This window comes from Perca fluviatilis, chromosome 20 (assembly GCF_010015445.1).
Source record: "Perca fluviatilis chromosome 20, GENO_Pfluv_1.0, whole genome shotgun sequence".
Classification (NCBI taxonomy): Eukaryota; Metazoa; Chordata; class Actinopteri; order Perciformes; family Percidae; genus Perca; species Perca fluviatilis.
The window spans coordinates 27,657,658-27,680,024 of record NC_053131.1 but is presented as its reverse complement, the minus strand read 5'-3'; the positions used below and the strand labels follow the sequence as shown (position 1 = coordinate 27,680,024).

Below are 22,367 nucleotides of genomic sequence, written 5' to 3'. Positions count from 1 at the left end.
CTACGATATTCCCACTGCTGATGCTATGACTGTTTGAAATGATCCTGATGCCAATATTTGTAATGTAGCGAGCAGTTTAACAACTGCTGGAATGGGATGTGAACGCTGAGTGGGAGATTCAATTTCATCTTTGATTTCTTCCAGTAACTCTAATATTGTATGGCTGCTTGATCTGTAAAGCTAAATGATGTTGTGTTCACTGACAAAGTGTGATTCTTGTGTTCAAAATATTTTCAGTCTGGGCGCCCAGACAGCTCAGTTGGTAGAGCGGGCGCCCATGTATAGAGGATTGCTCCTCGACGCAGCGGTCGCGGGTTCGACTCCGACCTGTGGCCCTTTGCTGCATGTCATCCCCCCCTCTCTCTCCCCCTTTCACGTCTGCAGCTGTCCTGTCGATTAAAGGCCTAAAATGCCCTAAAAAATAATCTTAAAAAAATATATATATATTTTCAGTCTGGCCTATGTCTTCGTCTTGCTCAAATTACTGTTGCCATTTCACCAGCGGCATAAAGGTCTACGAGGAAACTCGATTGCGGCTGGTTTAGACCTGCTTTTAAGAGGGCGGAGAATTTCCCCCGCAGAATAGAGGCACGCTCTTACTGGCAGTCTTTGTAAATACCACGGAATATATAATTAGGTGCACTTTGCGCTCCCACTTTCCCCACGACCCTCCCACGAACGCATATTGAAAGCGCAACAATCTGCGATTTTACGTCTTGATAAATCTAGCCCACTGACTTTTTCGTAACCAGCAATTCATATTAAAGATCAGAATTTACACAAATTAACACAATATTACCACTCCTCCATATACCATTTAAACACATCAATCAGTTAAATACCATTTAAATACAATATATCAGGGTTTGTTTTAAAACAAACTGAAAACTGAATTTGTGGCTCCTTGCTGACATGAATGCTCTCTTGAATCTAGGGCTGTGACGAAATCAGATTTTCACTACACGATTCGTGTGGCTAAAAGAATTCAATTATCGTGAAATCTAGCAAGGTGGAGGGTGGGGGTGTGGCCTTGACCAACTGCCACTTTGATCGTTTGAAAGCCATGATGTCTCTCTTTCTCATGGGTGGGCCAAATTCTCTGGGTGGGCAAAGCAGAGAAAGGGGAGGTAATCTTGCTCTTTATGACCTCATAAGGAGAAGATTCCAGATCGGTCCATCTGAGCTTTCATTTTCTCAAAGGCAGAGCAGGATACCCAGGGCTCGGTTTACACCTATCACCATTTCTAGCCACTGTGGGAACATAGGCAGGCTGGGGGAACACATATTAATGTTAAAAAAACCTCATAAAGTGAAATTTTCATGCCATGGGACATTTAACATTATATTAGTATTCGATTTTTTTTAAATATCACGCTTATTGTAAATACCAGTATATCGCGACCACCCAAGAAAAACCCCACTGTCTCCTTAGATGCAGAATTGAAGCAATAATAAATACATGTGTTGTAATGAATGCTTTATTAATGAGTGACAATTCTTTACTACTCAGCTACGGTAGTTTAATGTACTTAGATCAAATTCATCATCACGTTTGCAAAGGGGTAAAGTACGAGGCAGGGATGGAAATCTACATGTTGAAACATAGCAGTTGTATTCCCTTGGTGACCCTTTGAGCAACCCATGTGAAAAGCTTGTAAGTCCAACTGTACATATAAAGTCGGATGTGTTATTCAACTATTCAAGATTGCAGCATCATTGGTATTCGAAAAGCATTTTTACAGTGCAAAGAAGTAATCTACAACAGCACTAACTCCGCTGATGTCTTTACTGCTTCGTTGTCATTTTCATGAGTGAATTCATCCTGTTTACAGCTCACAACAGCGAGTTTATAAAAACTATGAATGACATTGGCAATTACTCATTCCCAGGACAGCCTGCATCAAACACTGACAGTTCACACACACACATACATATAGAAACTAACAATTCAACTGAGATATTAAAAGAGCTTGATGCAGTAAAATAAAAACAAATGGATGTAATAGACAGGCTTTTCCTGTTGGGATTCAGCTATTAGACAGGAGCAGTTCAGGTCCACAGTGGTTTATCAGCAGCATGTTTGAACTTGTCTTGTCGGTCTTTAATCTAATCTCTTTCTCATTGGCCCAGTTTGTGGTTGTCAGTCCCAATTTTAAATAGAAGATAGAAGATGGTAAATTGCTATAGATAGTAGTTAAAAAGAAAGAGCAGATCATAGTAAAATGGTCGACTTGTAAGCTAGGTATGACAAGCATGAAGAGAGGAATGATGAGAAATTGAATGGCCAAGCCAAATGCTTTTTCTAAGGCTATGCTTTGAGACAGGGCCCATCATTTCTGTTACAGAGCATTGTTGTATTTTCTCTATATAGTGATGACTGAAAACACAGCTGACACAGAACATTTTGGAAAAAAGAAGGCTACTAATGACAGTCTGACAGTTTTGACCTCAGTGTCTAAAAAAGAAAAAAAAAAAAAAGGATGGAAAGAGTTCAGTGAAATAAGCTCTTTTTTTACATCGGGACAACAGCATTTCTAAATGAATAGGTGTTGACGAGTGCTCCACTTCCATCACTTCAAATATTTCATATTTCAACACTGTAACGCTGAATGTGACAGGAATATTTCTCCAGCTTAAACAAATATGCAAAGAAAACAGACAGAAGCAACTTTATTACATTGAAAGATGTTCCTTTTCTTGGGCAGCAGCTCCATAAAGACTTAAGTGGTATTCTGCTTCAGTACAACAATTTGATCTTTTAAACCACTTAATGTGGTAGGCCTTCACGGGCTGTAAACCGTCGCCAGTTGCTGCCACCGATGTGTTGAGTCATAATTAACGTCCTGGCTTTTTTTCAGCTCTCTGTGTCCATTACCGAAAATGAGCAAATTGCTTCCAAAGAAGTCAATGTAAAATGTTTTTGGCTGGTCTACTTTATTTTTCATATTTCCAGGGGAAACTGACTAGCTTTTAGCATTAGAGCAGGGGCAAGTGAACAACATCATTACAGATACCAGGAACAACCAATTATGGATCAGAGCTTGTACTATATGCCAGGTCATTGCAAGCTGTCGCTTCATATGTACATTAAAGGCTTGCTGACCCGTGTCTGTGTGTGTTTGTCCGAGCTAAAAAAATTAATTTAAAAAGCATGAAGACACAAATTGTACTTACACGGTTGTTATGGAGCACTGGGGTTGCTTAAAGTTTGTCAAGTTTCACACAAGTATGGAACTTTTACTTGTTTAGACCAGGAGCTCCTGCTCGATATTTCTCTTCCAACAACTGGAATGTCTCCACCCTTGACATGAGTATCTGGCCCCAAGTAGTAGTTAGTAACAAGCCCCTCAACTTCAAATGTCTTTTTGTTCTGACAACTCCACTTATTCTGTTGCAGTGTCTCATTTCATTGCCAAATCCTCAAATTTCCCCAGTTCGCTTTTGATGTCTTGAAACTGTCTTCAATCATTTTGAGTTTCAAAACAAGGATCAGAGTGGTAATTGGAGGATTTAGGCTGTAACCAAATTAGGAGTCTAACTTTCAAGCTGCACTAATCCCCTTTTTATATATTAGCTATGACTCAAATGAGGGCCCTATTTTAACGATCTAAGTGCACGGCTTGAAGCGCCTGGCGCAGGTGCATTTAGGAAGTGTACGAATCCGAATTGGTAGTTTAACGGCAGAAAAAAGGGTCTGTGCACCAGGCGCATGGTTCAAAAGGGTTGTTCTTAGTGTCTTAATTAATCATAGGTGTGTTTTGGGCGTGTCATCTCCCATTCCCTTTAAAAGCCCGGCGCGTTTGTACCTTGGCGCATTGCTATTATGATGGCGGATTTGCTAAGCAGGAAGGAGAGATTTTCAGGAGAAGAAACTGATCTGCTTGTGCGTGAAGTGAAAGCACGCGGGCAGATCATATCATAATACTATTTCCCATTGTAATATTTAAATTTTTAATCTTTTGCATGTTTGTGTGCTGCTGCGCGTCCCTGTGTGTGTAACAAGCATAGTGTTTGTGCACGAGCCTACTGTGCTAACTGTGCACGAGCCTAGGCGCATTTTGCTATTACGCTTTTAAAATAACAATGAAATGCTGCGTTATTGACTTTAGACCAGGTTTTTGTTGGTCAATGGCGTGATCACTTTCCACTTACTCAAGATAGCAATACGCCAAGAATGCACCTGAACACACCTCCCTGTAAGACCAGCACGCCCATGGGTGCACAGATGCTCGCAGGTGCATTTGCTATTTAAACAACGTGGGCGCTGGTAATTGACAACTGCATTGGTCTTAAAAGTCCCATGACATGGTGCTCTTTGGATGCTTTTATATAGACCTTAGTGGTCCCCTAATACTGTATCTGAAGTCTCTTTCCCGAAATTCAGCCTTGGTGCAGAATTACAGCCACTAGAGCCAGTCCCACAATGAGCTTTCTTCAGAACATGCCATTTCTGTGTCTGTAGCTATTGAGGAGGAGAGAGTGCGGGGCAAGGTGGAGGGTGGGGGTGTGGCCTTGACCAACTGCCACTTTTCTCGTTTGAAAGCCATGATGTCTCTCTCTCATGGGTTGGCCAAATTCTCTGGGCGGGCAAAGCAGAGAAAGGGGAGGTAACCTTGCTTGTTATGACCTCATAACAAGCAAGATTCCAGAACAGCTCATCTGAGCTTTCATTTTCTCAAAGGCAGAGCAGGATACCCTGAACTCATATTAATGTTAAAAAAACCTCATAAAGTGAAATTTTCATGCCATGGGACCTTTAAACCAATCAGAATCGTCATGGGCGGTGTTAAACTCCGCACAGAGCCGCTGCAAAATAGTCGTGTGAGAAAAAACTCAGATTGGACAGGTAGTCTAGCTAGCTGTCTCAATTTACCATGCAGAGATCTGAGGAGCAGTCAACAATTAGTCCTCATAAATCCACCAAATTTAAAATTCCAACACAAAGAAAGTGGAAGGAAAGAGAAAATACATGCATCCAGCGGAATTTCCTGCGGTACAGGAGCTATTCCGGAAGCGGAACACAAAGGATATAGACTACTAAGCATTAAACACCTATTTCTCGCAGTAACCAGTCTGCAGCAAAAGCCATCACAGTCAAGACCGAAGAAGTTTAACCATTGCCTTCTTGGAAAAAGGCTGTCTGACTGTTAACAGGTGAAGAGAATGGATGGATGAGGGGAGGATAGAGGAAGATCTGGGAATAAACAAGAGAGACTGGGAATGTGGAGAACGGGTTACTGAAGAGGAGAAATAGATAGTGGAATGAGGTGGAGGAAGAGACAGGGTTCTGGGGAAGAAGATGTCAGTGCAGAATGGAAATAGATAGAGGGTTGGAGATCAGGTGGGATAAGATACAGAGAGTTAAAAGGAATGCATCTGGAAAACATGGGACAAGAGGAAGTGTTCAGCTAAAGAAGTAGATTTGCTTTAGGGTCTTGGAGTGGTAAAATGGAACGTCATCCATCTATACCATCCTTCAGGGACTTCATTAAAATGCATTAACAAATGCAGACTGGGACTCATTTGGACCATACATTAGCGTTAGGAGTGAGAATTAGCAGCTGTGTTGCTTTGAGGTCCTTCATTATTTATGCCTGATCCATCTATAGAAGTGAGAAGAAATATTGTTGTTGTCAATGTGGCGCCATGGAAAAACTACTTTTTTTCCTTCTTGACTAAATATTGGTTCAGCTTGTGCACTGATTTTAATCTGTGACTCTGTCTAAACACTTTGATCCACAGGGTCAAGCAGTCATTTGTCTATTAACTGCAATTTTTGAGATTGACTGTGAATTCTCTGAAAAACAAAAGTTCCATTCTTGACAACAACCCCTCATTTGTTTTGCAGCAGGCAATTTGTCGTGAAGGCATGAAACAAAGCAGTGTGAGCGCGTACAATTTACACAAATTGCAGCAGCTGAAGTGTATCATTTTCTGATATAGATTACAGTATTCAGATGAATAACAGCAGATTGTGTCACTTCTCCCCCATTGGGAACTATACAGTAGAGGATAGAGTGACTCGCCGTTGACGGGTGCCACACTTATGGCCTCGCTTATGGTGTCTGTGCAGAAACACAGCGGTGGGGGGAAGTGGGGCACAGTGGTGGCAGTAGTGCACAACACTCCGCTCAGCAGGCAGATTGGGGAGCAGCTGCTAAGAGCAATTTGTTAGACAAGTCGGATTGTTGAGCTCTGGCGAGAAGGGCAACAGGGCCGCTTTACCTACTGACTCTCACCAAGGATTTTGCCTCTGCTGCAGAGCCACTGGACTCAAAAGGCAGTCAGATGGTGGCGGTTAGGGCCTGGCAAGGGGCTGGCAGCTGGGGATGTGGTGCAGCAGTATCACGGGTGCTGGACTGTGTTCTCTTCCCACCAAGGGATGCCCACTGCTAGTGCCAGGAGCAGGGGGAAGTCAGTGGGGCATGCTTCAGTAAACAGCCAGCTTGATTTAAATGCACAAATGGAGGGGCGTTGTGTGTTGTCCTGGAGGATCTTTCTTCAAACAGAATCTGTGATTGTTTTAATGTGTCACTGGTGGGATAAATGTTCCCTCTCTCTTTTATTAGCAATGTTAGATGCTGGATAAGCATTTGGTGCCACAGAGTGCCTGAGCATCTGCCATGTCTGTGTTGCACTACAGAAGATAGCTGCTTTTGTGAGCAGACATGTGGTTGTATAAAGTATCTGTTTAGCACATTGCTAAAGCCCTACATTTGCATTTTGTTTACTCTCAAGTTCTCGCTGATGGTAAGTAAACAGCCAGCTTTGCAAACACACAGAACTCCTAGTTGTGCTGTGTTTGCCCCCGTAACCAATTCAAGAATATAAATCATGCACCCGAAACATTTTGGAACAAATGTGGGTGATTAATTCCTTTTTATTTTGTTCAATTCCAACATGCAGAACACATATTGCATTTCATTTGCCAGCAACTTATAGTCAACTGCTGAGATCACACCCCTCATTCCCTACAGTTAAAAAAAAACTGCTTTGCCAGTGGCTAGTGTCAAAATATAGATAGATGACTAAAGCTATTTAATTCAATAAGATCAACCACAACACAAGACAAATTGCTCATATTGGGGGAAAAACTCATAACGCCACTGTAAATGAGCCACCTAGTACAAATTGTAGGATATCTGAATAACCGGATAGCTTGGGTGTTATTGACAGTTTATGGTTAATGGAGCTTGGACATCCTCTTCTAGACATGGTGATCTGAAAATACAGTACACACTACAGTACAACAGTCCTAGTTCACCTGCTCTCCATGCTTCACTATAATACACTCACACATTCCTGTGTAGACTTCACAGTGAAAGCATTACATACACAGATTTTGGAGAGGCTGTGCTGCACCTTGAAAGAAACTGACCAATGGGAGAAAAATAGGCATAGTCTCACAGAAAGACATATTGGTGTTTTATTATGCCCCAGTTGACCTGACTTAGCTGTACTTTTGCATGTAAAGTTAACACAAAGTGCCGCACAGAGTTTTTGCCGGATAAAAGTATTGAAGAGTTAAAAGGTGAATGGTTCGGTAAATGAGGAAAGTGGGAGTCAGCATAGCAATTATATATTATTATAATATTTTGTATTATAATATTTATATTATATTTAATAAATCGTGTACATTTAGATGGTTAGACTTTTGCACATAGCGTGATAAAAGTGGTTTCTTTCATTTGCCGTAATGTAATTTATTTCCATAATATAATCTCTCTGCGGGGCAGTCAGAGGAATAAAGCATCTAATAGTTCTCATCAACTGCTTAGAAAAATGTGAGCCTTAGCCTCAGAGACCAATGTTGAGGAATTATGAAAATAGATCGAAGAAAGGTTTTGTGAAGTATCTGTTGACAGTCTGCAGTGTTTACCAGGACTTAAAGAGATATTTTTATTGTGTGAAGCATTTTCAGATGTAGCTCTTTTTTTTTTTTTTTATTTCATTTTCTTTTTAAAAGTCCTGCATATAGGTTCAGATGAGGGGATATTGATTTTGATTGGCTTCAAAGACAGTCCAGTGAGTCTGAAAGGATCCCTAAGAGACTCTTTGACACCCAGGTCCAACGCTTTACCCTTTCCCATTCAGGGCATTAGGAGGTTCAATGTTCCCACAGCAGTAATGGGGCAGCCATTTACTCGCTGTCAGCCTGGTAATTGAAGCAGGTTAAAGGAAAGCCCTTTGTTCTGCAGCAGGGCATGTTGAGCCGCGTTATGACAGACGAGTGATTACACTTTGATGGTGTGCTTTTGGTGATGAACATGTGTGTTTGCCTCAGATGTACCAACATAAATATACATGTATAGTATGACATTCAATGATGGTGTTTCTGGGTCTTTTTCAATTGGCTGTTTGTCCCAATGTGCATGTGTTTTCAGTAGATTTTGTGTTGACAAGCATGTGTTGTTTGCACACCGTCACCCACCTCGTCCCCATCCCGGACCCGGGAACATGGCAGCTCGCCTCAAAGACACCGCTTCACTTTTCCCTCTTGAACCTCCCCGGCTCTTGGGCAGCGCTGGCAGCTGTCAGACACAGAGCGGCATGCACCGAGGCGTCAGACGTTCTGGCATTTGCCCTCTCTCTCTCTGTGACTGCAGCTGACTGACAGTGGCTGCCAGCCTGACAGTCCCTTAACCCATCATCCCCGTGGCCTGGGTCCCAAATGTTATCATTACTGCAAGGAGGGATGTCATCATTTTCTTCCCTTGGAACATGGAAGCCCTCACAGCAAAGTGGCAGCAGTGCAGTGGCATTCAGCATTGTGTGAATGACAAGATATTATAGCAGTTGTAGCGACAACGCTTCAAGCACAATAGGGGCCATAAAAGTGATTTATACGCTGTCTCCCTCTGTTTCCAGGACAAATGTAGAATTATATGGTTCAACCTTCGATGCCCTTTGGTTGGGGAAATGAGCTCACGCCTGTAGACGGATTTCGCCGTAAAATATAAATAAATAAAAAGAGAAGGAAAGCTGGAATACATAGGTGCGAGAGAAGAAGTGGTAAAATATTGAGCTGGAAAATCTTTAAAGGGAATTGCTTTCTCTCTGAGAGGCAGGATAACCAAGGCCAATCTTCGTGCCAGCCAATCAGGAAATAATTCAGTTGTCAATATGGCCTTAATCGCTGTACTGGGGTCTGGGTTCTATTTCTCTCCCTGAAATGTCAAAATTACAAATGAACTGCAGACATTCTTATCATATCATTTAAAGGAAAGAGACAGAGGGAGTGCATAGTTGATTTAATGGTCAACATTGACAGAACAATGAGGACAGATGAATGCTGAATGCTGGGAGAAGAGCTCAAAGTGATTACTTTGTGAATAAAGGAGATGTGGAAGGCGACCCACTGCCACAATAAAGTAGTTCAGCCGATGGTCTCCTCTCTGGGACAGGCCCATATCAGATTAATGGCAAAGGAAAGGACAACAACTCAGATTATTATTTCCCCTACCCTACACTCCATTTGTCCACTTTTCGTCTCTTGAGTGCGAGTAGCAGAATAGACTAGCAATGTCCGTGATTACCTGCTTTCAATTTGCTCTCCTTTCCATTGTGCTGCAGCTACACTGCCCATGAGTCAAACAAACACACACACACACAGGATTGCAGAGCCTCTTTTTTATTGTTGACTGCAACCAGATGAAAATTGCCACCTGAGGAGAAGAGTTAAGGATGTGGCACTCAATGGGGACTGCCGATCAGTGTTAAATTCACTGGTGTGGAAGGACTTGCAGCATTCTTTTTGGACACTTTATATGTTCTGCTGCCATAGCATAGCATGTTTTTTTTAACTGTCCCCTCAATCACAGCACAGCAGGGGGGGGCAGGGAAGGACCCTTGTCACTCTATAAGACAGTTTACACGGAGTGAAATATTGCTCTGTTACCTTGCTTTCACATGGATAAATGTACAAGAATGCATGCACATGCCCAGATACTTCAACACTCACTGACATTGACTGACATTCACACACTCCTCCTTTCTTACTCTTACCCACGCACACACATACATTCACTCAGGCTGTTTGCTATGAGCAGAGAGAGAGGAAAAGATGAAAAATGAGCCAAATAATGTCAGACCGAAGGCAGCACCTATCAAACGCATCAATGGGTCCAAGGTGTGCAAGGACAGGGTGGAGGTTTTATGACTGCTGCTGAACATAAATAGTAGCTGGATGTCTGTCGTGGAAGGATCTCTGCGGGTGCAAAGAAACCACACATTTTGCAGAAATTAAATGCAAATGCTCCAAAGCCAAAATCAGGTTCTTTAAAGCAGTATCCATCTGTAAACATGCTGTACACAAACCAGACATCACGTACACACATTGCTGGATTAACCTGCTGGGGTGCCCTGTGGCAAAAATGAGCTTCTGGGTCCCTACTACTAATTGTTTATAATGTTTATGACACGTTCATGACAGTGTCATGTCACTCTTATGTAGATACCTTCAAATAAAGTGTAACCGAATATTTGAAGTGGGTTATCTGTTGTCTGGTTTGCTTAAAATGTAGATGTAGTTTATATGGTCACATAATCCTTAACCAGCATCCCAGTTTGAGGCCTTGATATTATTCACGTCAAAAGTTAATTCTATCCAACAGGGGGAGCTGCTGCACATCCTCAGCCTGTCTGACTCCTTGGGGCCATTGCACTCACTCACACGCACACACACACACACACACACACACACACACACACACACACACACACACACACACACACACACACACACACACAACACACACACACACACACACACACACACACACACACACACACACACACACACACTCAATACACGCACCTACCTCTCCACTGTTTGGCATCAATTCTTACAGATATTGATCTGTGCAGGCCCTACCCTTGGGCAAGGTGATTTTACACTTATCTCCCCCCACTTCTCCAACTCCCCAAAGCCCAGTGTCGCATTCACTGCACATTGGGGGTGAGGAGGAATCCCACTGGATTTGTCTCTGACTGCTTGTCAGTATTGCTGTTGCCAGTGTGTGATTGATGCATTAACATACACATGGAAGACACACGTATACAGGCTAAATTGCTCTCTCTCTCTCTCTCTCTCTCTCTCTCTCTCTCTCTGTCTCTCTCTCACGCTCTCTCACGCTCTCTCACTCTCTCTCTCTCACACACACACACACACACACACACACACACATACACACATAGACACGTACATACACGTTCAATCATGGGCAATTTTCCTGTGAAAATAATCACAATCTTGGCTCATGTGAAGATATTGATCAAAGGATCCCTGTGACGCTTTCTCATCTGTTGCGTTCACAAAAGCCTTGTTGTGAACATCAGGGGTGACGGCTCACATCCCTTTGTGAGTGGAGATATTTTATTAAAAGACAATTTAACCCTTTGCCATATTAACAGCTTCATAGCTACATGAGGGATAAAAAACAGACACAGTATTGATCAAACATACAGACCCTTCACAGCACCTTACAAACCACTATATTGTTTTATTTCACTAAAGTGCCATAATGACAACTCTTGAACCTCAAAAAAGGAAGGAAAAAACGGAATTTGTTTTTATCACATCATACAATTATGCTATATTATAGGCGTGATAGTATATTTGATACATAATATAATAACACACCTAAATTAGTCTTTCATTCAGTCTGAAGGGTTTCTGCAGCATGCACCAATTATCACGTTGAGAAACACTTCAGAAAGACTTCAGGAACTAAATGCACAAGACAAGTCTGATGCACGAGCTTTACCGGCTCTGGCAAGAGCAGGAAGTGTGAAGCTATAAATAAGAATCCAGGAAGCTAATATGCTGACTCGTTTTGATAATTCGTGCCTGTATGAGTGCAACAAATAAATCATCAAACACCAGCTCAGGGGAACTTCCCAAAGTTCAGTTATCAAAGGCTTTATTTCCTGCTTTCTGGTGAGTTTTCATTTGAAAATACTGTACACCATCTGCCTCTTTTAATGACCTGTAACACCACCCACCAGTACAGCTTCATATATGCTATAGATACAAAAACAATGACAAATAGCTTATGCTGCACTGCATCTGACATTGACTGAGTAAATACCAGCAATAAGTGATGGTCTCACTTTATGAGCTTGTTATTTTGTTATCATTGCCATTACTTAAAGTAATCATGGATCGCTCACCTGTTTGAGTGTGCAACCCATGTACGAAGGCACAGTCATTCCCCCTCTCTCTCCCATCTCAAGCTGTCCTGTCTAATAAAGGCCTAAAATGCCCAAAAAAAAATCTTTAAAAAAAATTATTAAAGTAATCATTATCATCGTCATCATGACATGCCCAGTCACATGCCTGCTCCCCTGCCTAGCAGTGGCCATGGCCAGCCAACTCTGTTGCTGCACAATGCTGGGTACTGTAGAAGTTGAAGCTATTTCCGCCCTTGCAACAAACGTGTTATTTTTGCACATTTGGCAGCATCCGTCTCTAGATTATTATTATTTTGGTGTGGTAAAATACTGCAAGTTTAACCCTCCCTCCACTCTCGCCTTCATCTCTCTCCCTCTCCCCATCCTCCTCATTGTGCCCGCCACCACCATCGTCGACTACAGGTGCAGAAGAAGGTCCTGCAGCAAACATAGCAGTACGTTTTACACATTTGTGAGCATCTGCCTTAAGGGCCCACAATTTCTCTGCGCCTCCTTTGTGTTTTGTCTTATGTATTTTGGCACTCTTTTCCCAGATATCCTGTTGGATGAAGTCACTTAGCCCGAAGGGGAAAGGGTTTAAATATGTGATGGACCAGGCCAGTGTAAGAAAACAAAATAGAAACAAAAAATAAAAATAAATTGGCTGATCTACCTGTTTTATGGGCCCATTAGACAAAAGAAAAAGACAGTTGTGTCCGCCTAAAAGGCATGTTGGCCTACCAGAAAAATGGCCAGTCTGCCAGATGGCCAGTTCAGCCCTGCCTGTAAAGTAATAACAAGTAGACCTGACTGATGGAAAAAGAAGGGATTTTATTACAGTATTGCACATGCATGCTGATGGATGTTATGAAAGCCATGTCTGAATCTCACACCGCTGTCGATAAACGGCAAGTACTTTAAACATTCTGTTGTTTTGTCAAAATCAATAAGCCTCTCATTGAGAAAGGGGGTATTCTTCTTAATGTAAGACTGTTGCATTGACTCCCAGCTAAAAAACAAGCACTCTAGCCTGCATAATGGGGTGATAACTGCTGCAAGCATAACCATATAAACTATATTTCTGGTGTAAGGCAGTTTGCTGACTATTGAGACACAGCAGGGATAGTATAGGGCCCAGAGTTTACTCTTTACTATTTTTGTATTTGCAAAACATTGGCAAAATGTGAAATTTGGTACAAAATTCCCAAGAAATCATTCAAGTCAACTACATAATCATGACAGGTGTTAGACAGCGTCAGCCCTTCAGTCGAACCCACCCTGAAATTGACTTAAACAAACATGTTCAACCCTGGTGATGCTGGATTACAGCCTCAGGCTCTAAAGTAGCAGCATCCAGGTGCAGTAATTTGTGTGATGTTGATGATGGGGTTGTTGAGAGGGACATGAGGGTGGTGTAGATTGCTTCGAGTGGGGTCAGCCTGATGGTAATGACACTGGGACACTCTAAATCTGGAGGGTGACAAGGGGAGAGAGAAAAGAGGCAAACATTGGAAGTTATTGACTTCTGCATGGGTGATAACGTATTGTGCGTGTGAGCTGAGTGGCTGTTTTGGTCTATGTGTGCAAATATACATAGAGAGAGAGAGCTTGCATGCAGACAGATGGAGGCAAGGTAATTGTGTTTCACCCTGCCTAGTCTCTTCGCTGATGAGTTACTACACACAGCGCCTGACCAGCGGGTGGGTGGAGGGAACCACAGGAATTAGAGGAGTAGCAGGATACCATTTAAACATCACAGTGTGTCTGAAAAAGACTGTGTGGTTTAAGCCTCCTGTTGTTTTTGTGGCCTCTTAGCCCTCATTTTGCTATTTTCTGAGCGCAGCGAGAGTTGTTCCTTTGTGTATATACAAATGCATGTTTTTCATCGATAGTAGGGTAATTGCTACATATGGAAAGGGTGCAACACAGCCTTATCCCTGTTTAATGTTTGTGTAACTCAACATTCAGTTCCCTCTATAATTCAATTTATTTATAGTATCAAATTATAACAACAGTTATCTTGAGACACTTTACAGATAGAGTAGGTCTAGACCACACTCTATAATTTCCAAAGCCCCAACAATTACATTAATTCCCTCAATGCCAATAAAAGTCAGATTGGTTTTGTTATGCCAATAGAAAATAATTTAAATACATTTCCTGTTGCTGGTAATTCTCTTATTGTTACTGGCAGCTGAATCTCTTCTATTTTTTTTTACTCTGGAGGTGTCAGGATTCTCTGCCAGGGGGACATTTTTGTTAGATGGCACTTGACACTAATGGGGGAGTTTGCACAGGGGTAGCCGCACCGCACCCTGCCAGCCATGGAAGTCCCTTCATTTTAGCTGCATATTCAGTCCGTGTTTATGTGAGAGACATGGTGCAGTAGGAGTGATCAATAACAGGGAGGTTGCAGGGAGAGACTGACACACACACACACACACACACACACACACACACACACACACACACACACACACACACACACACACACACAAAATATTCTACTTACACTACAAACATAACTCCAAGAGGTCTTGGGGAAGGTAATGGGATTATGGATCAATACAGAAGTGTAAAGACTGAAATAACACTCTGATCTGACAAAGAGAGTATTTCCTAGAATAGAATAGAAGTCTACAGAATAGAATAGAATTTGCTGTGAGGTGTGATATAACTGCATTAGTCATAGTATGTTCATCATGCTGTTTTTCCACAGAGAACATACTATTGTACATGCCATTCTGGTTTTCATTTAAAATGTCCATGCAGACAGATAAATAATGTATTTGTAGAGCAAAAAACAAAGTTCTTCCCAGAGAAATGTATTACAATTATTAAATGAAAAGGATATATGTATAGCAACAAATGTCGACCAAATATCTTTACAGACAAATTCAAAATATAGCGTAATTAGATAATTTAAAGGGGAAAAAATAGATAAGTAAATGTAACAGACAAAATAAAAATTATATATTTTTTGCATTGCAATACAATACAGTGGAGGATTCCTAAACTGTTAACGTTACATCTTTCCAAAGCAAACCGTATTTGATGTTATTTGTTATTTGTTTTTTTATTCGATTTCTTATCATGGTTGATAATGGTAACCAGGGCAACGCTATCCAGCACGTGACCCACATTTTAACAGCCCGTTGCGCGCGAGCTCCAGATGCATGCTGCTGAGACGTTTTTTTGTTAGCTAAAGTTAGCTAAAACTGCCTGAACATGTGGGAGCTTTTTTCTGCACAACACCGCATATAAGCTGCTCATAAGCAACGACGTGGCAATGAAAACAAGTGGGGAAAGGTGATATTTGAAGCATAAAGTTCCCAAAGTCTACAAACTGGATTTTCTTTCTAGCTTCGTCGTCAGCGAGGGAGAGATGAGTCAGCTAGCTAGCTAGCAAGGACGGAACACCAGCTAATTAGCAGTAAGTTTACTGAACTCGTGTTTGTGGGCTGCACCTGCTGTTTTACATAAATGTGTCTAAAGAATTGGAACAATTGGAAGCGAACAAATTGTACAGCGTCATTGTTTTGACGATTTATGTTGCCTTGTTGAAAAATGCTACCTAATGTGTTTTTGTTTAAGTCAGCATTATGACCTAGCTAGGCTATGTATTTATGTTGATTAGGGCTTTGACTTTTGTCCAAAAATCATATTCGAAGTTCGTTTGTATATTAATATTAATATTCGAATTTATTCGAATATTTATTAATAATATTTTGACTATTAAATGCCTTCAGTTTAAAAAAAGAAATTAAGTCAGACCCTGGATTAAACACAAACAGTGTGCTTTCGACAGGAAGTTCGGAGCTTTCACCGTAGCTTATGTAAGTGGTCTGATGTTTATACTCGTGTGCTGGTTGTCAGTACCCGATCCGTTCCACCTGCACAATCCGTTCTGCGCATGTGCAAGATGACACGTACAGTGCCTTGCGAAAGTATTCGGCCCCCTTGAACTTTTCGACCTTTTGCCACATTTCAGGCCTCAAACATAAAGATATAAAACTGTAATTTTTTGTGAAGAATCAACAACAAGTGGGACACAATCATGAAGTGGAACGAAATTTATTGGATATTTCAAACCTTTTAAACAAATAAAAAACTGAAATATTGGGCGTGCAAAATTATTCAGCCCCCTTAAGTTAATACTTTGTAGCGCCACCTTTTGCTGCGATTACAGCTGTAAGTCGCTTGGGGTATGTCTCTATCAGTTTTGCACATCAAGAGACTGACATTTTTGCCCATTCCTCCTTGCAAAACAGCTCGAGCTCAGTGAGGTTGGATGGAGAGCGTTTGTGAACAGCAGTTTTCAGTTCCTTTCACAGATTCTCGATTGGATTCAGGTCTGGACTTTGACTTGGCCATTCTAACACCTGGATATGTTTATTTGTGAACCATTCCATTGTAGATTTTGCTTTATGTTTTGGATCATTGTCTTGTTGGAAGACAAATCTCCGTCCCAGTCTCAGGTCTTTGCAGACTCCATCAGGTTTTCTTCCAGAATGGTCCTGTATTTGGCTCCATCCATCTTCCCATCAATTTTAACCATCTTCCCTGTCCCTGCTGAAGAAAAGCAGGCCCAAACCATGATGCTGCCACCACCATGTTTGACAGTGGGGATGGTGTGTTCAGGGTGATGAGCTGTGTTGCTTTTACGCCAAACATAACGTTTTGCATTGTTGCCAAAAAGTTCGATTTTGGTTTCATCTGACCACAGCACCTTCTTCCACATGTTGGTGTGTCTCCCAGGTGGCTTTTGGCAAACTTTAAACGACACTTTTTATGGATATCTTTAAGAAATGGCTTTCTTCTTGCCACTCTTCCATAAAGGCCAGATTTGTGCAGTATACGACTGATTGTTGTCCTATGGACAGAGTCTCCCACCTCAGCTGTAGATCTCTGCAGTTCATCCAGAGTGATCATGGGCCTCTTGGCTGCATCTCTGATCAGTCTTCTCCTTGTATGAGCTGAAAGTTTAGAGGGACGGCCGGGTCTTCGTAGATTTGTAGTGGTCTGATACTCCTTCCATTTCAATATTATCGCTTGCACAGTGCTCCTTGGGATGTTTAAAGCTTGGGAAATCTTTTTGTATCCAACCGGCTTTAAACTTCTCCACAACAGTATCTCGGACCTGCCTGGTGTGTTCCTTGTTCTTCATGATGCTCTCTGGCGTTTACACGGACCTCTGAGACTATCACAGAGCAGGTGCATTTATACGGAGACTTGATTACACACAGCTGGATTCTATTTATCATCATTTGTCATTTAGGTCAACATTGGATCATTCAGAGATCCTCACTGAACTTCTGGAGAGAGTTTGCTGCACTGAAAGTAGAAAGGGGCTGAATAATTTTGCACCCCACTTTTTCAGTTTTTATTTGTTAAAAAAGTTTGAAATAGCCAATGAATTTCGTTCCACTTCATAATTGGGACCCACTTGTTGTTGATTCTTCACAAAAAATTACAGTTTTATATCTTTATGTTTGAGGCCTGAAATGTGGCAAAAGGTCGAAACGTTCAAAATAACTTAAGATAAACCATAGCTCTATGATTTCGCGTTACCACCATCACCTTACCGCTTCCACCTTCAATCCCTTCTGCGCAAAGATATTCACGCCTCCAGCTAACGTTAGTTAGATAATAATTACGATGCGAAGGTATTATACGAGCTAACGTAATTCGGGCGACGCTAGGTGATTATAGCGTTCGTCGCTTCGAAGCTAACGTTAGTTTAAACAGTTAATTCGGGCGATCGCTAGGTGATTATAGCGTCTATTTCGGAAGCTAACGTTAGTTTAGCTAACGGTTATGGCTAACAGCTGATTGCAGCGGTCTGCCGTTAGCTTCCACAGTTAGCTAACGTTAGTTTAGCTAACAGTTAATTGGCTAACCCAAGCTGAGACAGCATGTAACTTTAAGCAGCCCTCAAAATAAAACTTGAAAATAAACGTTAACATATATAACAGTTGTTACGTCGGTTCTACTTTACTTGTGCTCATTTAAAACAATCACTCAATACTTGTCTTTATTGTTATTACTGTAATGTCTTAATTTAGCTGTAGCCTGCTTTTCCCATTAAGTTTGACTTATCGTTATTTTAGACTGAATCTAGCTGCAGAAACGTAACCAGTGGGCGGTGCCTGTTATTTCGAGGTGGCATGAACGCAGCATTATCACTGCGCCGGATCGGGTACTGACAACAACAGTGTCAGTACCGATCCGTTCCACCTGCACAATCCGTTCTGCGCGTATGTGCAAGATGACACGTATGCCATGACGTAGGCGCAGATGATAATGCTGCGTTCATGCCACCTCGAAATAACAGGCACCGCCCCACTGTTTACGTTGTTTCTGCAGCTAGATTCAGTCTAAAGACATTACAGTAATAACAATAAAGACAAGTATTGAGTGATTGTATTTTAAATGAGCACAAGGAAAGTAGAACTGACGTAACAGCTGTTATATATGTTAACGTTTATTTTCAAGTTTTATTTTGAGGGTCTTTTAAAGTTTACATGCTGTCTCAGCTAGCGGTTAGCCGAATTAGCTGTTAGCTAAACTAACGTTAGCTTAACTGTGGAGGCTAACGGCAGACCGCTGCAATCAGCTAGCGGTTAGCCAAATTAACCGTTAGCTAAACTAACGTTAGCTTCCCGGTGGAGGCTAACGGCAGACCGCTATAATCACCTAGCGGTCCGCCGAATTAACCGTTAGCTAAACTAACGTTAGCTTCCCGCGGGAGGCTAACGGCAGACCGCTATAATCACCTAGCGGTCCGCATTAACCGTTAGCTACCGCTATAATCACCTAGCGGTCCGGCGGAATTAGCTATTAGCTAACTAACGTTAGCTGGAGGCTAGCGTGTGAACATCTTGCGCATGCGCAGAACGGATCGTGCAGGTGGAAGCGGTGCCGTTATTCCAAGGTGGTGGTGGAATGAACGCAGCATTATCATCTGCGCCTACGTCATGGCATACGTGTCATCTTGCACATGTGCAGAACGGATTGTGCAGGTGGAACGGATCAGGTACTGACAGGTGTGTGCGTTGAGCCAGTGTGTGTGGGTGGTGTTGCCAACTTAGCGACTTTTTTTTCACAAAAGCGACTAGCGACAAATGTGGCGACTTTCTGTAGAAAAGACAGCGACTTTCTGTAAAATAAAAAAAGAGTCGCCAGTATTGTCCAGCGAGCACGCAATGTATTTCTCTCCTGTGGCCGCCGAAACAGTCACCTTTCTCTTCTGTTGTGTGACTGAGGAGCAGCCCCGCCCTCCCCTCTGTGCTCTCTCCTCATGTGCAGCAGCACTGAGCAGCAGGTAGAAAGGGGAGAAGGGACAGGGTGCGGTGCCGGTGTAGGTAGGAGAGACAGCGGAACGCGACAGGAGAAAGACGCCGCTGAGCTGGCCTGGCCCTGGGCAAGCCTGCCTTCTTTGAGAATTAGGGGGGAATGCACCGCTACCGACCCACGGTCGAGAGACGTGCGTCGCCGCGACGTGTAGCTACATTTTGAAATGCGTGAAAAAGCCTCGGAATCTGAACTGAAAACAACGTTTACAAGCAAACGCATTTACAAAAAATAATGCCCATAACAGGTTCAAATATTAAGGGCTGGCTAATATTCGTTCGAATATCATTATTTTTTTTAATATTCGATATTCGAATAACGAAGTTCGGAGTCAAAGCCCTAATGTTGATTACAAACGGGTGGAAGTGCACTGTAAGAATACACAGCTGCTGTGTTTCTGAGTCATTGATAAATTGGCTCAAACTAGGTCCGTCAGTCGATCAAAACATTTCATTGCGATTAATCTCAAATGAATCGCACGTTTTTGTATCCGTTCTAAAAGTAGGCCTACAAATGTAACCCCTAAATAAAGTGTTCTACTACTTTAAAGTCTCCATCCACAGCACTTGAAGAAAAGTCACTTTCATCACTAAATCACTAAAGCTAGTTCACCTGTTACTCTCGTTATTTCCTTTTTCCAAAAACAGCCAGGAGTTGAGTTTTCATGAAAATAAAAGTATGACTGGTATGTTATCTGCATGCCAATGTGCCATGTTCTATGCATGTGCAAAAAAAGTTTCACAAAGTTTTTCCCTGCACAGTCAATGCCATAGATGGTAACATAATTACCTTGATCAGCATGGGGGTATCACCCCCATTTTTAGGTATATTGTAAATCCTCTTGCTCAGATGTGGTATATGCTGTACTCCTCTGTAGCCCAATGTTTTTTGTTTAATGGAATGTTTTGCTGCTCTGGTTGATTCCAAGGTTGCAACGGTTGTTGTAATTATGTAGATAGTATGCTGCATGTACAGGCTGCCAGCAACAGCTAGTCTATAGAAATGGAGTTGCCAAGCTTAACATTTGGATTTGAAGAGCCTGGTCACGCTTTTTGCTGTCGGTCGACGTGACATTGTTCCGCTACTGGGGCACTAAGCTTTTCTTGTCAATGCCTGCGCAAAGAAATTTTTTCGCCAGTGACCATTTGCAAAATCAAAATTACATTTGGATTTTTTTCTTTTCATTTACATGTAGGTAAGTCTTGCCACTGAGCAGCTTAAAGACAAACAGACAAGCAAAGAAACTCACACATCAAATGAAGTAACCTGGTTTGTTTTTTAGGATGGCATTTTAGTGTTGGAACATACATTCATGTACACCTGGCTGAACATGTCCAACAAAGAAAGTAAAAAAAAAAAAAGGCTTTTATACATACAATTACACAGATACAAATTTAGAAATATATAGACAGACATCAGGACACCACACACACACACACACACACACACACACACACACACACACACACACACACACACACACACACACACACACACACACACACACACACACACACACACACACACACACACACACACACCCTCCCTCCCTCCCTCCCTCCCTCCCTCCCAAATCCTTTAGGTGCTCTCTTAACACACATCACAGACACACTCCCACTCAGATCAGCAAGAATGTACAAGTAGACATAACGACAGACCCAGACTGTAAGCAAATTCAGCTGTCGTGTTTCTATGTGAAAAGGATGTTTGCATTAATGTTTAATGCACAGTGGAGGCATCCTGCAAGCTTAACCATGTGCAGCAGCAGGGCCATCACATTGTGAAAAGAACAAGTATGTGTGAGAGACTGGTCCACCGGTCAAACTTTCCTGTAAAATGATAAGAGCATTAAAACTAAAACCATCAATTTGTCCTACGATAGATTGTTTACTGTGCTCCATTTTAAGACTTTATCATTATTACAAGCTACAGCAGCGAGCATAACTCACTGCTTACTTTCAGCAGCAAGCTAAGGCAACGGGAGACTGTGGAACTGATACCTCTGCACAGCTCATGAATGCTTAAAATTTATCTGAGCTGTATGTTAAAAGGAAATCTGCCTACACCAATTGCATGAGTTATGAGTAATTACTCCATTTTAATCCACCCACTATATGGTAATCATTAGCAAATATATATTTATATTTCCACAATAAAATGGTCATTTTTTTCTCATGTCAGCATGGAGATGGGAAGTGAATAATCCACAGGGAATGATTGGGGTTCTTGTTTAAATGCTCATTTTGTAACACACAAGTCAGCACGCAGATTGATCTGTGGGACTGCCTTTTACTTTAATAGTCATTACTTTTGCATTGTTAAGTAATGTTGTCATAATATTACAAAAGTATATAGTCCCTGCAGTTCAACATGACAATATTGCATCGGGATTGCATGCTTTTACTGGATTAAGTGAGTACTGTATGTTTTCAGATCAAACACTAAAACAACAACACATAAGTGGCCAAAGTAGGGAGAGGGCAGTGTGGTACAGTACCTACTCAAAGCTCCACTGAAGAGACGTCAAGGGGAAAACGGTTGAGAGGCAACAGAGATGATTTACTACTAGTGGCTGTCCTCTCTGTAGTGGAGGAGAGACCCACAGAATAAGGAGCAAGAGAGTATCAGATTTCATGGAGAAAGAGCGAGACTGCAGGTGTGAAGAGGGTAGGGATGCCACGATTATAGATCTTGTTGGTACGATTACAGTCTGAAAAATAATCATGGTTTCATGATTATTATGCATTCAATAATTTCACTGCTAATGTATGAAATTACATGAACTAGATTTTAATGTTATTTATTGCTGCCTTTTGACACAGAAATAACACCGCAACAGTTTT

General features: G+C 41.8%; 1 protein-coding gene and 1 long non-coding RNA gene across 3 annotated transcripts in view; one reads left to right on the top strand and one right to left on the bottom strand.

Annotated features, from left to right (window-relative positions):
• Nucleotides 1-22,367, top strand: part of alk (ALK receptor tyrosine kinase) — a 396,857-nt gene that overhangs the window by 113,684 nt on the left and 260,806 nt on the right. Inside the window, exon 1 of one of the 2 annotated variants that reach the window (XM_039787012.1) lies at nucleotides 15,319-15,604. The exons of the other annotated variant lie outside the window; for it this stretch is intronic. The gene's annotated coding sequence lies outside the window, so the exon portion shown is untranslated. Of the gene's footprint in view, nucleotides 1-15,318; nucleotides 15,605-22,367 lie in introns of those variants that run through there. 2 annotated transcript variants of the gene reach the window in all.
• On the bottom strand, nucleotides 12,983-22,229 carry LOC120549837. The gene is made up of 2 exons (XR_005637441.1): nucleotides 22,022-22,229; nucleotides 12,983-13,641 (listed from the first exon to the last, which is right to left on the bottom strand). It is a non-coding gene; the product is annotated as an uncharacterized LOC120549837 (long non-coding RNA).